This window comes from Balaenoptera borealis, assembly GCF_965194805.1.
Source record: "Balaenoptera borealis genome assembly, chromosome: 17".
Taxonomy (NCBI): Eukaryota; Metazoa; Chordata; class Mammalia; order Artiodactyla; family Balaenopteridae; genus Balaenoptera; species Balaenoptera borealis.
The window spans coordinates 64,013,520-64,026,274 of record NC_138876.1 but is presented as its reverse complement, the minus strand read 5'-3'; the positions used below and the strand labels follow the sequence as shown (position 1 = coordinate 64,026,274).

At 34.7% G+C, this 12,755-nt stretch overlaps 1 long non-coding RNA gene across 1 annotated transcript in view; it reads left to right on the top strand.

The window, feature by feature from the left end:
• The first annotated feature begins 231 nt into the window (after nucleotides 1–231).
• Nucleotides 232–12,755, top strand: part of LOC309614844 — a 424,525-nt gene continuing 412,001 nt past the window's right edge. The window contains exon 1 of the long non-coding RNA XR_014236421.1: nucleotides 232–976. This is a non-coding gene — a long non-coding RNA (uncharacterized lncRNA). The remainder of the gene's footprint in view (nucleotides 977–12,755) is intronic.

Here is a 12,755-nt window from a genome sequence, read left to right as displayed (position 1 = left end):
TAACTATCATGGACAGAAGATGCATTTTCTCCACCCTGTGGGGCAGCTCTATGAGGTGCTTCTTTCTGGTTTCCCTACTAATAAGCTATATGGGGGAAAGGAAAAAAAGGAGCCACAAGAAATTTTCTTTCTAGGCGGTATTCTTCCTAGAGAATTCTATTTTGCATATCAAAAGCTGAACGTGTAAAAATAAAATACAGTGTGTGTGTGTGTGAAAAAAAAAAAAAAAGCTGAACGTAACTTCATTCCTTCTGTAGCAAACTATAGCTCTCCTCCATTTCCACTCATCTCTACTGGGTAGATAGACAAACACCTTTGACTTGCCAGGATGAAGTTCATCTCAAAGGAAAAAGAGAAATAGACACTAATGTTTTTCAAAATATTACCTTATTACGATGGAATACATGGGAATGCAACACATTCTATTAGTGTTAGAGAGTCTACACGTGGTATCTTCAAACTACTTTACTCTTCACATGATATTTCTACCTTTAAGGCCAAATCATTTAAAAAATTTTTAACTATTTATTTTTTCCATCTTTAATTGACCATTCCTTCTTTTGTGTAATGTCACCATTTTAAGCAATAAATATTGCTTAAAATTTGTCCATGGGTTCATTGATGCTGCTTTGGGAGTATTAATTTCCCTTTACCATTTAGTTTTAGCTGTGTTTAACCCATTTGAGCTTAAGTATCTTATTTCTCATTGTTTCAGTCTGTTTGACTACGGCAAAGTAAAAAACTAAAAGGGGCTGAAGATAGGAAGCTATGCGATGGAAACCTACATCCTCTTTGACTCATCCAGTCAAACTTTCTTAAGATGATATCAAAAGCCCTTCACCCTCTGGGGGCACCTCACACTTTGTGCTGGCTGCCCCACTTCCAATAACAGAGACTTATGCTTTTCAGTGTACTTTAGTGACTCATGCCACACATTTTCCTATTTCTAAAAGTATTGATATATTCACTATTCACAGTTTTTGAAAACACTTGGCTCGCCTCTATGCCAATCCAAAATTAACTCTCAAGGCCTAGCCTAAATTCAACATCTTCATAAAGTAGGGTTTACAAAAGCTAGGCTTACCTTTCCCTTTGGCTTACATAAAGTGTTTTATAACAACCACAATACAATAAGAAAAAACATGTATATGGTGCTACTTTGAGCCAGGCATTGAACTTAGTTCTTAACATACATTAATTCATTTAATCCTTGCAAGAATCCCAAAAGATAGGTACTAAAATTATCCAGAACATACAGATGAGAAAACTGAGGTATGGTGAATTTAATTAACTTATCCAAAGTTATACAGCTAGCCCAATGTAACTTTTGTAGGATTTTATAACCAGAATATATCTCAAATTTTAGGAGATCTATGAACCTCATAAAATTCCATGAAAAAAATTGGTTAACTATTCAAATATTTGTCTAGGGAGAGAATCTCCATCTTTACATCAGTTTTTAAAAGTAGTCTGTGTTCCAAAAACGTTACGAGCTATGCTAAGGAGTATGCAGTGTTGTTTTCTAATTAATCTAAAACTGTACTTTTTCAGAATTCTTCAGTGTTCATTAGGAATTCAATAACTATTTTTGATTTGACAAAGCATTTGTCTTAACTGAGGAGAAGCACTGAGTTGGTGATAGGAGAGCAAGTAAATTAAAGCAGAAATAAAAGAAATCATAGTTCATTTATTAATCGTCCCTACTAAATTGTAATAATAAATTGAATCTAGAGATGTATAGGCATATAGTAATATTTACCTTAGTATGATATTAAAATTGCATTTCTCAAAGGATATAACACAACAAAAATATGCATTATTAGATCGGTCAATATTTTTAGCCAGTACATCATAACAGTAGGTTTACTGCAATCTAAGATCACCCTTTACCTTGTTAAAATTGAAGATTTTTCTATAATTCCTACAGAATACATATAGTAATACTACATATGTATTTGTTTTGAATTAGAAATACATTTAAGTCTCTGATGTGGGGTTATTTTAGAAATATTTATTTGGCCTATGTTGGCATGTCAGCAAATATAATTTAGGCACTTGAGGTCTCAAAAGCTCTAATTATGCCACAGACATAAACACACACACACACACACACACACACACACACACACAGAGGCATGCACAGATGCACACATATTTACACACAAACATCTCTCATTTTTTTTTGAGATTGTTTTACGATCTTTAATAAATAGGATAATGTTCCTCAATATGGAATGATATTAAAGCTGCTTTAATTTTTTATAGATTTCTAATTGAATTCTGTTATTTTAATTGAAATGTTAAATATTTGCAAACATATAGGCAGATTTAAGTTTTTATTCTGTAACTAACTTCAATTGAATGTTAATTTACATAATGTTTTCTTGAGTTATTTGAACAGATTCACTTTTGTGAGAATTGTGTCATTACATTGTAAATCATGGTGCAGTCATGCTAAACTCAAAAGAACATTCTTGAGAATAAAGTCATGTATGTTTTTTCTTATCTCTCATTTTTTAAAAAACATATTTAATAACATCTTCTCTAGAATTTGTTTATTTATCTATGCATCAAAATGTGAACTCAAAAACTATACTCCTTAATAAGATCACTTTAATTCTTTTCAAGTTGTCTGGATGGTTCATAAATATTCAAACCTAGCATTCTGTGTTGGCAAATTTGCTTCAATAGACTAGACAAGAATGATATTCATTTATTTTAGAAATGGTTAGATCTGATAACTAGTCTGGTCAAGAAGATCTAGAAATATGAAATGAGTCATTTTCTAGTGGGAAGCAGCTGCATAGCACAGGGAGATCAGCTTGGTGCTTTGTGACCACCTAGAGGGGTGGGATAGGGAGAGTGGGAGGGAGATGCAAGAGGGAGGAGATATGGGGATATATGTATATGTATAGCTGGTTCACTTTGTTATACAACAGAAGCTAACACAACATTGTAAAGCAATTAGACTCCAATAAAGATGTTAAAAATAAAAAAAACAAAACTGAGACCCAAGTGTGACATCTTTGGAGGACAAGATAACAGCCTTGAAGTGGCAATGAGAATAGTTCATGTTCACAATTCTTCATGATATTGCAGACTTGTCATGAAAATAAATTGCCTACAGTCCTCTGCCGTTTTCTATTCTTGTCTCATCATGATAATAAGGCATCAGGTTTTTAACATTCAATATATTCTGAAATGCAATTTCATATAAAGATGTGGAGGGCACTAAAACACTTGCTACCTATGTTTACTTGTGGATTTCACTTATATTCATATTTCTGAAGATACTGCCTGCTCTGTCTAGTAATATATGAAAATTAAACTAAGGTTCTGAAATATGCATGGCTCCTTGGAAATAAGATAGTAACCCCTAATCTCATTTTAGTAGTCTCTTAGAGGTGAAAAGTTTTTTCTAAATTTAGCAATGCCCAAAAGTTTATCCTGTAACCACAGGCAATTCAAGAAGTAGGATGGGGAAAGGCAGTGTATTGTCATGCTGTTTTTTCAAAGGAACATAAATGTTTTTGCATAGTTAGGTCACTTGCTGTCTTATCACTTCCTAAAGTACTCCCACACACTAAGCCTATGGTTACCAGGACCTGCTCCTGACATGTAAGATGTTTCCAGTCAGCCTGATCCAGACTGTATTGCATCAGTGCTGAAATTATTACCCTATTAAGAGAACACAGTTGAAAGAGAGTATACTGCTATTTTTTTAAACAATAAGGAGCTGTTATGTTCAAAATCTTAAGAAATATCATAAAGATATAAAAGATGGATTTACCTTTCAATATAAGACATGGTTATATATTTTGAAACTACAGAAATGTCAAAAAATGAGTAAAAAATTGGGAAAATCATGGAGATTTTAAAAGATTTTGGGAATGATATGTAGATAGATAGGTAGATAGATAGATGATATGTGTTAGGATGAAACAATCATATGAAGTATGAGTAAGAACAAAATACCCTGTGATTTCTCTGCTATAAGTCTTCTCACAATCTAATCATTTAGTTAGTCCTGTTCTATGCTATATCATTAGCTTCATGAGAACAGAGACCCTATATACACCTCATGGCTTCATCTCCAGTTTCCGGCAATGTGTTCAGCACATGGTGGACGCTCAATGAATGTTTACTAAATTAATGAGTTTTTATCTTTAATGTTGGGTAAAGAAAACTGAGTGGAAATTCCAGAAATATTAAGTTCTAAAAGTAATAATAATACCAACATTATTGTACTAAATATTAAGGCAATTAAAGAAAAAATGAGTGTATTGATAATATAAAAAATAAATATACAACAGTAGAAAATCTTAATTTACCATATTGGTCCCCTACATATTTCCCCAACCCTTATTGCTATTTTATTTTATTTTATTTTTTTACTGCTAATTTTTTTATTTTTTTTTTATTTTATTTTTTTTAACATTTTTATTGGAGTATAATTGCTTTACAATGGTGTGTTAGTTTCTGCTGTATAACAAAGTGAGTCAGCTATACATATACATATATCCCCATATCCCCTCCCTCTTGCATCTCCCTCCCACCCTCCCTATCCCACCACTCTAGATGGTCACAAAGCATGGTGCTGATCTCCCTGTGCTATGCGGCTGCTTCCCACTAGCTATTTTACATTTGGTAGTGTATATATGTCCATACCACTCTCTCACTTTGTCCCAGCTTACCCTTCCCCCTCCCGTGTCCTCAAGTCCGTTTTCTATGTCTGTGTCTTTATTCCTGTCCTGCCCCTAGGTTCATCAGAACCTTTTTTTTTTCTTTTAGATTCCATATATATGTATTAGCATACTGTATTTGTTTTTCTCTTTCTGACTTACTTCACCCTGTATGACAGACTCTAGGTCCATTCACCTCACTACAAATAACTCATTTTCGTTTCTTTTTATGGCTGAGTAGTACTCCATTGTATGTATGTGCCACATCTTCTTTATCCACTCCTCTGTTGATGGACACTTAGGTTGCTTCCATGTCCTGGCTATTGTAAATAGAGCTGCAATGAACATTGTGGTACATGACTCTTTTTGAATTATGATTTTCTCAGGGTATATGCCCAGTAGTGGGATTTCTGGGTTGTATGGTAGTTTTATTTTTAATTTTTTAAGGAATCTCCATACTGTTTTCCATAGTGGCTGTATCAATTTACATTCCCACCAGCAGTGCAAGAGGGTTCCCTTTTCTCCACACCCTCTCCAGCATTCATTGTTTGTAGATTTTTTGATGATGGCCAATCTGACCGGTGTGAGGTGATACCTCATTGATTGTAGTTTTCATTTTTATTTCTCTAATGATTAGTGATGTTGAGCATCCTTTCATGTGTTTGTTGGCAATCTGTGTATCTTCTGTGGAGAAATATCTATTTAGGTCTTCTGCCCATTTTTGGATTCAGTTATCTGTTTCTTTGATATTGAGCTGCATGAGCTGCTTGTATATTTTGGAGATTAATCCTTTGTCAGTTGCTTCATTTGCAAATATTTTCTCCCATTCTGAGGGTTGTCTTTTTGCCTTGTTTATGGTTTCCTTTGCTGTGCAAAAGCTTTTAAGCTTCATTAGGTCCCATTTGTTTATTTTTGTTTTTATTTCCATTTCTCTAGGAGGTGGGTCAACAAGGATCTTGCTGTGATTTATGTCATAGAGTGTTCTGCCTATGTTTTCCTCTAAGAGTTTTATAGTGTCTGGCCTTACATTTAGGTCTTTAATCCATTTTGAGTTTATTTTTGTGTATGGTGTTAGGGAGTGTTCTAATTTCATTCTTTTCAAAGTAGCTGTCCAGTTTTCCCAGCACCACTTATTGAAGAAGCTGTCTTTTCTCCACTGTATATTCTTGCCTCCTTTATCAAAGATAAGGTGACCATATGTGCTTGGGTTTATCGCTGGGCTTTCTATCCTGTTCCATTGATCTATATTTCTGTTTTTGTGCCAGTACCATACTGTCTTGATTACTTTAGCTTTGTAGTATAGTCTGAAGTCAGGGAGCCTGATTCCTCCAGCTCCGTTTTTCTTTCTCAAGATTGCTTTGGCTTTTCTGAGTCTTTTATGTTTCCATTCAAATTGTGAAATTTTTTGTTCTAGTTCTGTGAAGAATGCCAGTGGTAGTTTGATAGGGATTGTATTGAATCTGTAGATTGCTTTGGGTAAAAGAACCAGCTTTTGCTTTCATTGATTTTCTTTATTAATTTCTGTTTTCAATTTCATTGATTTATGCTCTAATTCTTATTATTTCTTTTCTTCTGCTTACTTTGCATTTAATTTGGTCTTCCTCTCCTAGTTTCCAAGTTGGATAGTTAGATTATTGATTTTAGATTTTTTAAAAATTTCTAATATATGCTCTAAACACTATAAATTTCCCTCTAAGCTCTACTTACACTGCAACACCTGAATTTTGAGAAGTTGTATTTTAATTTTCATTCAGTGCAAAGATTTGTTAAATTTCTCTTGAGATTTTCTCTGACCTATGTGTAACTTAGAAGTGTTTTCATTAAACTCCATGTTTTTTTGTGTTTTCCAGTTATCTTTCTGTTATTAATTTCTAGTTTAATTCAGTTGTGATCTAACAGCAGATATAGTATGATTTCTATTCTTTTAAATTTGATAAGATGTGTTTTATGGCCCAGAACATGGTCTATCTTGGTGAATATTCCATGTGAGCTAGAGAAGAATGTATATCTTCCTGTTGTTGGATGAAGTAGTCAATAGATGACAATTATATGCAATTGATTGATGGTGTTACTGAGTTCAGCTATGTCCTTACTGATTTTCTGCATCCATTTCTAACAGCCTCTCGGTTAAAGTCTCCAACAATGATAGTGGGTTCATCTTTTTCTCCTTGCTGTTTTATAGTTTTTTCCTTGCATATTTTGATGTATATGCTCTGAGCATATACATTAATAATTGTTACATCTTCTTGGAGAATTGACTCTTTTTTCACTATTTAAGGCCCTTCTTTATCCTTGATAACTTTCCTTAGCTTTAAAGTCTGCCCTGAACTTCATATATTGTACCTACTCCTGCTTTCTTTTGATTAGTGTTAGCATGGTATATCTTTCTCCATCCATTTACTTTTAGTCTATATGTGTTTTTATATTTAAAGAGGGTATCTTATAAACAATGTGTAGTTATGTCCTGTTTTTTGATCCACTCTGACTCTGTCTTTTAATTGGTGTGTTTAGAATATTGATATTCAAAGAGACTATTGATATACTTGGATTAATATTTACCATATTAATGGTTTGTTACTGCTTTCTATTTGTTGCTCTTGTTCTTTTTTCCTATATTTGACTTCCTGTCTTTTTCTGCCTTTTGTGGTTTTAAATTGAGCATTTTATATGATTCATTGTTTTTCTCCTTTCTTAACATTGGTCATACTTCTCTCTTTGTTTTTTAATTGGTTTCCCTGGAGTTTGCAATATACATTTACAGCTAATTCAAATCCATTTTTGAATAACAAAATAGTACTTCATGAGAAGTGTAAGTACTATATAATGATAAAATAATCCTAATTCCTGCCTTCTGTCCCTTGTAGCATTACTGTCATTAATTTTACTTGTATGCAAGCTAAACATAAATATAGATTTATGCATAAGATACACACATAAGCATACATAATCAAAACCATTGTTGGTATCACTGTTTTGAATAAACTCTTAGCTGTTAGATCAATTAAGAATAAGAAAAATAAAAGTTTTTATTTTACCTTCACTTATTCCTTCTCTGATGCTCTTCCTTCCTTATATAGATTCGAGTTTCTCACCTATATATATACTTTTGTTTTCCCTCTCTAAAGAACTTCTTTTAACCTTTCTTGCAAGGTAAGTTACTTGCAACAAATTTCCTCAATTTTCGTCTGAGAACGTCTTTAATCTCCTTCACTTTTGAAGGATAATTTCACATGTTACAGTCTGTGTTGGTGGTTTTTCTCTCAGCGCTTTAAATATTTCACTCTGCTATCATCTTGCTTGAATGATTTCTGAGGAGAAGTTGTATGTAATTCTTATCTATGTTCCTCTATAGGTAAGATTTTTTCATCTGGCTTCTTTCAGGATTTTTTCCTTATCTTTGATTTTCTGTAGCTTGAAAATGATGTGCCTCGATGTAGTTTTCTTGGCATAAATTCTGCTTGGTTTTCCTTGAGCTTCCTGGATGTATGGTTTGGTGTCTGACATTAATTTGGGGAAATTCTGTCATTATTGCTTCAAATACCTTGTCTGTTCCTTTCTCTTTTTCTTCTCCTTCTGGTATTCCCATTATGCATATGTTATATCTTTTGTGGTGGTCCCACAGTTCTTGAATATTCTGTTCTATTTTTGTCCAGTCTTTGTTCTCTTTGATTTTCAGCTTTGGGGTTTCTGTTGAGATAACCTCAATATCAGAGATTTTTTTCCTCAGCCATGTCCAGCCTACTAATAAGCCTATCAAAGACATTCTTCATTTCTGTTATAAAGTTTTTGATTTCCAACATTTGTTTTTGGTACTTTCTTTGGATTTCCATCTCTCTGCTTACAATGCCCATTTGTTCTTGTATGCTGTCTACTTTATCAATTAGAGCCCTTAACATATAAATCATAATTGTTTTATATCCCCAGTCTGATAATTCCAACATCCCTCTCATGTCTGGTTCTGATGCTTGCTCTGTCTCTTCATATTGTGTTTTTTTGCCTTTTAGTATGCCTTGTAAATTTTTTTCTTGGTAGACACACATAATGTACTGGCTAAAAGGAACTGTTGTAAATAGGTCTTTAGTAATATGATGGTAAGGTGTCAGGGGAGGGAAAGTGTTCTACAGGTCTCAGTCTTTTAGAGTCCGTGCCTCTGGACTGTGAACTTCACGAGTGCTTCTCAGGTTTTTTTCTCCCTGTCCCCCTTAGGTAATATAGGATGGCCAGAGTAGGCTGGAGTTGGGTATTTCCATTCTCCCACATGGAAGGCTAGAGTGGACTGGAGTTGAGACCCTTCGCCCAGGTCAATTAGGCTCTGACAATATCTGGACAGGTTAGACTCTAGCTAACTAGTTTCCCCTGAGGGTGAGTCTTGATAAGAACAAAATGCTCTGGTGTATATCAAAATGATTCCTTTTCCCCTCCTCCTACTTAAAGTATGAGGGGATTTTTCTCTGATAATTGCTCTGAGAACCTGGTCAGGCTCCTGGAGCTAAAACTCATAAAGGTGTAGGGGTCCCCATGACTGGGTTCCCCTGGAGTTTTTAACTATCAGAGTTGTCTGCATTGAGCGTCCAGCAATTTGTCAACTACAGTTTGGGTTTTCCTACGTTGGTACTGGTAAAAGCAGCAGTTTCCGCTTGTCTCTACTCTGGTAAGCTGTGACTCCGTCTATTCACTTGTCTCCAATATTGGGAGCAGTGGTTTGCCCTGTGTCCTCCATTCTCTTACAGATCAAGAAGAGTTGTTGTTTTTTTCAGTCTGTTTAGCTTTTTATGTACTGTTAGGAGAGAGTGGTGACTTCCAAGCTCCTTACATCTACAACAAAATCCAGAAATCCTCTAGATATATTTTCTATCTTCTAGAGTTTGCTCTCCATAGCTGGAGATGTCTTTTATGGGAGAGACTACTGGGAGATTAAAGAGAATGGTTAAGGGCCAAGAAGAAGAGGTGGATGGATTAAAAACAGCTAATCTAATCAAATTGATGTGATGTCTTGGTGTTGTAAATATTGAGGAAGAAGAAATTATACACATTTACAAACAAACGTTTATACCAAAGGGGAAATTAAGTAGTTGCAAAGAATTTTATATCAGAAATCCTGCATTTCAGTGTATCCTGGTTCTTCCACTGTTTAGTTACATAAAATTTTTCAAGATTCTTAATTCTCATGATTTACTTTTCTGTAAATAAGAATAAATATAAGATTTTAAAAGGCCACCCAGCCTGCAACATTATAAGAAGGCCAAATAAGAAAAACGCATAAAGAATCTGAGAAAGAATATATAGATATATATATATAGATAGATAGATATATCTGAATCACTTTGCTGTTGACCAGAAACTAACACAACATTGTAAATCCACTATACTTCAATTAAAAAAAAAATGTATAAAAGGATTTTGTAAACTATAAAGGGGCTATTACATGACATTATTAAACAAAGTACTTTATGAAGTACTGCTTAAGTGCTCAAGCTTAATCTGTAAATACTCACTGGTGATGGTTTGTTTGAAGTGTTTACTGTGACAAGAAGTACAGCTATAAATCGCTCATCTTTTTGGCATTTAATTATCACAGTAAAATGATCAGTGGTTAAAAGATTAGAGTCTGACTTTTAGGACTGATTTTTTTTTGGTGATTGTTGAAATTTCTTCTGTTTGTTAGCTTGTCACTGGAGGCTTTTTCAAAACTACCCAGTTTGAAATTGCTACCCAAACAAACGTACCTTTAATGTAGTCACGGTTCCATACATTAAGTTATGGAGATGAACTCAGGTTTCCAAAAAATCTTCCTTAACTAAAACATAAATACTCTGGCTTTCCAACTTTTATAAACTGGGTCAAAATTAAATTTCAAAAGTGAGATGTTTCCTTAAATGAACCGTTGACAACTCTTTGGAACATTTCAGTATTAAATTTGGCTTCCCTCACAATAAGGCTTCTTCTGTACAGATTGTTAAAATCTAGTCACCACACAACCATAGATCCAGAATTTTCATTTTTGTTCCAAAATGTCACTGGAAGGGATTTTGTCCTCGCAAACTGCATAAAATTTACAGTAGAATATTTGTAAAAGCAGAATGCTGAAATAGATCTGTTTTGATTCCTTGGTAAAGAGAAAAGAAGGGCAAGAAGCTTCAGCTTCTATTTACCCTGGCATTAACTCAAGATAAGCCTTAAAATTACTTTTGGTGTACAAACAGTGTGGTTTCTCCATCAAAAGGTTATTTGTTATAAAAGGGCTTTATTCTGTAAGACACTGGGTACATTCACTTTTTAATTAGAGCTGCCAAACTCTCGGCCAGGGTGAGGTCAAAATCATGTCTTTTTATGATGCTCTTTTTCCTGATTATAAAAGTAATAACAAGTGCGACAGAACCAATTTCTTTCCCAGAGGATTCTAAGGTAACTGCACCATGAAAAAATTAACCATAAACTGATGCCCTGATTTTGCCCTTAAAGAAGTGGAGACTTCTTTAAACACTACAGTGTGGTACTGAGAGACTATGTTTGGGTTGTGTTGTTATTGTTATTTTTGTTGTAGTTCTTTTTCATATGAATCTGGCACTCAATGAATGAATGAATGAACATATGAACGAATAAGTGAGTGAACTTCTACGTGAGACAGACTTTTATTTTTTCATGGCTTGCCAGATGGGCGGGCAACAAAATACAGTGGCAATCAAATACAAATTTTATGCCACATCAGTGCCGTTTGCTGAGAATTATGGAGTAATATCAGGAACACAGTGACTAAGCGTGAGAATTTTTGCTACTTAGTCTTAATAATGAAACAGTGACAGTCTATTTGAGATATTAAATCAATGTTTTATTTCCACTACAGATTCTGGTTTTCCATGTGTTTCTACCTACTTAATTCTTTAATTCCTTATTTCACAGAGGTAAGGTTAACAGAGCCTAAAACAAAGTGGTTATTCTTGAATTCTGAGTCTCAAACTTTCCTAATATACTTTCATAGAGAAAGAAAGTTTTGAACATTAGGCTTTATTGAAAGAGAAAAAAAATTTTTTTTAATCTTTTTTCAGTTTCCAAACTTTCCCATTGCAAAGGCAGAACAAAGCTTGAGAGTCTGAGCTTAGGGTTTCTTATAAAAGCCGTAGAAGAGAAGATGGAACAGTGTAAGAAAAGTCCCTTCAATTCAAAGGGAAAGGATAATCCTTCAGTGTTGGAGTAGGGTTGGCAAGATTTGGAGGAGATGACATCATGACGCAAAAGCAACTTTCCGTGAAGTCAACCCCTCAACTCAACCCTGAAAGAAGAGACAGGATGCTCTGATGAGAGACAATAAAACACAAGGAAGGTGATGGGGAAACTGAAAGCCTCTTTTTGTGCCTGTCTTCTTGCTTGGAAAGCTAAGAGGAGACTATACACAGGGCACATTATAACATCACGGTTCAGCCAAAGCAGAGTGTAGCCAGTTCCCCGTCATCTAAGTGACACACAGTGGAGGTTCTTGAGGACTTAGAGTGGGGATACCAAAATGATGAGAAGCCTGGTGGACCATGATTTTTAGACACTATTGCAGGACACCCAGTGACATGAAGGCTCCAGGGACATAACCATGGAGACAGCATGGACTGAGAAAACAGCAAACCAACCAGAAGACTTCTCCTCCCCAACCAGGAGGATAGGTATTCTTTGCCCTGCATCATATCATATCATCTTGGTAAAGAAAGGGAGAAGAGAAAACCCTTCCAGACGGGAAGAAATTTGAAATGACCAGCTAAAAGACACTAACACCAGGAATAAATATTGGCATACCAAGATTAAGGTTTGACTTTGTTTTTCTCTGTTTTCCTCTCCTTAATCAGTGAGAAAGGGAACTTGAAAGCAAGATGAGATCGGATAAAGAAAATAAATCATGCCACATTTTAATGTGTCTGAGTTGTAGTATGTAAATCCTGCCCCCGCTAAAGTGGCATTACCCAGACATTCCTTCGCACTCCCCAGGCTCTGCTTCCATTCTTTACTGTGGGAATGTAGCAATGTAACATTCCCAGGCTAAGAGTCGCATTTGTGGAGGAGCAAGACACTTGTTCATTCTGAGTAAAA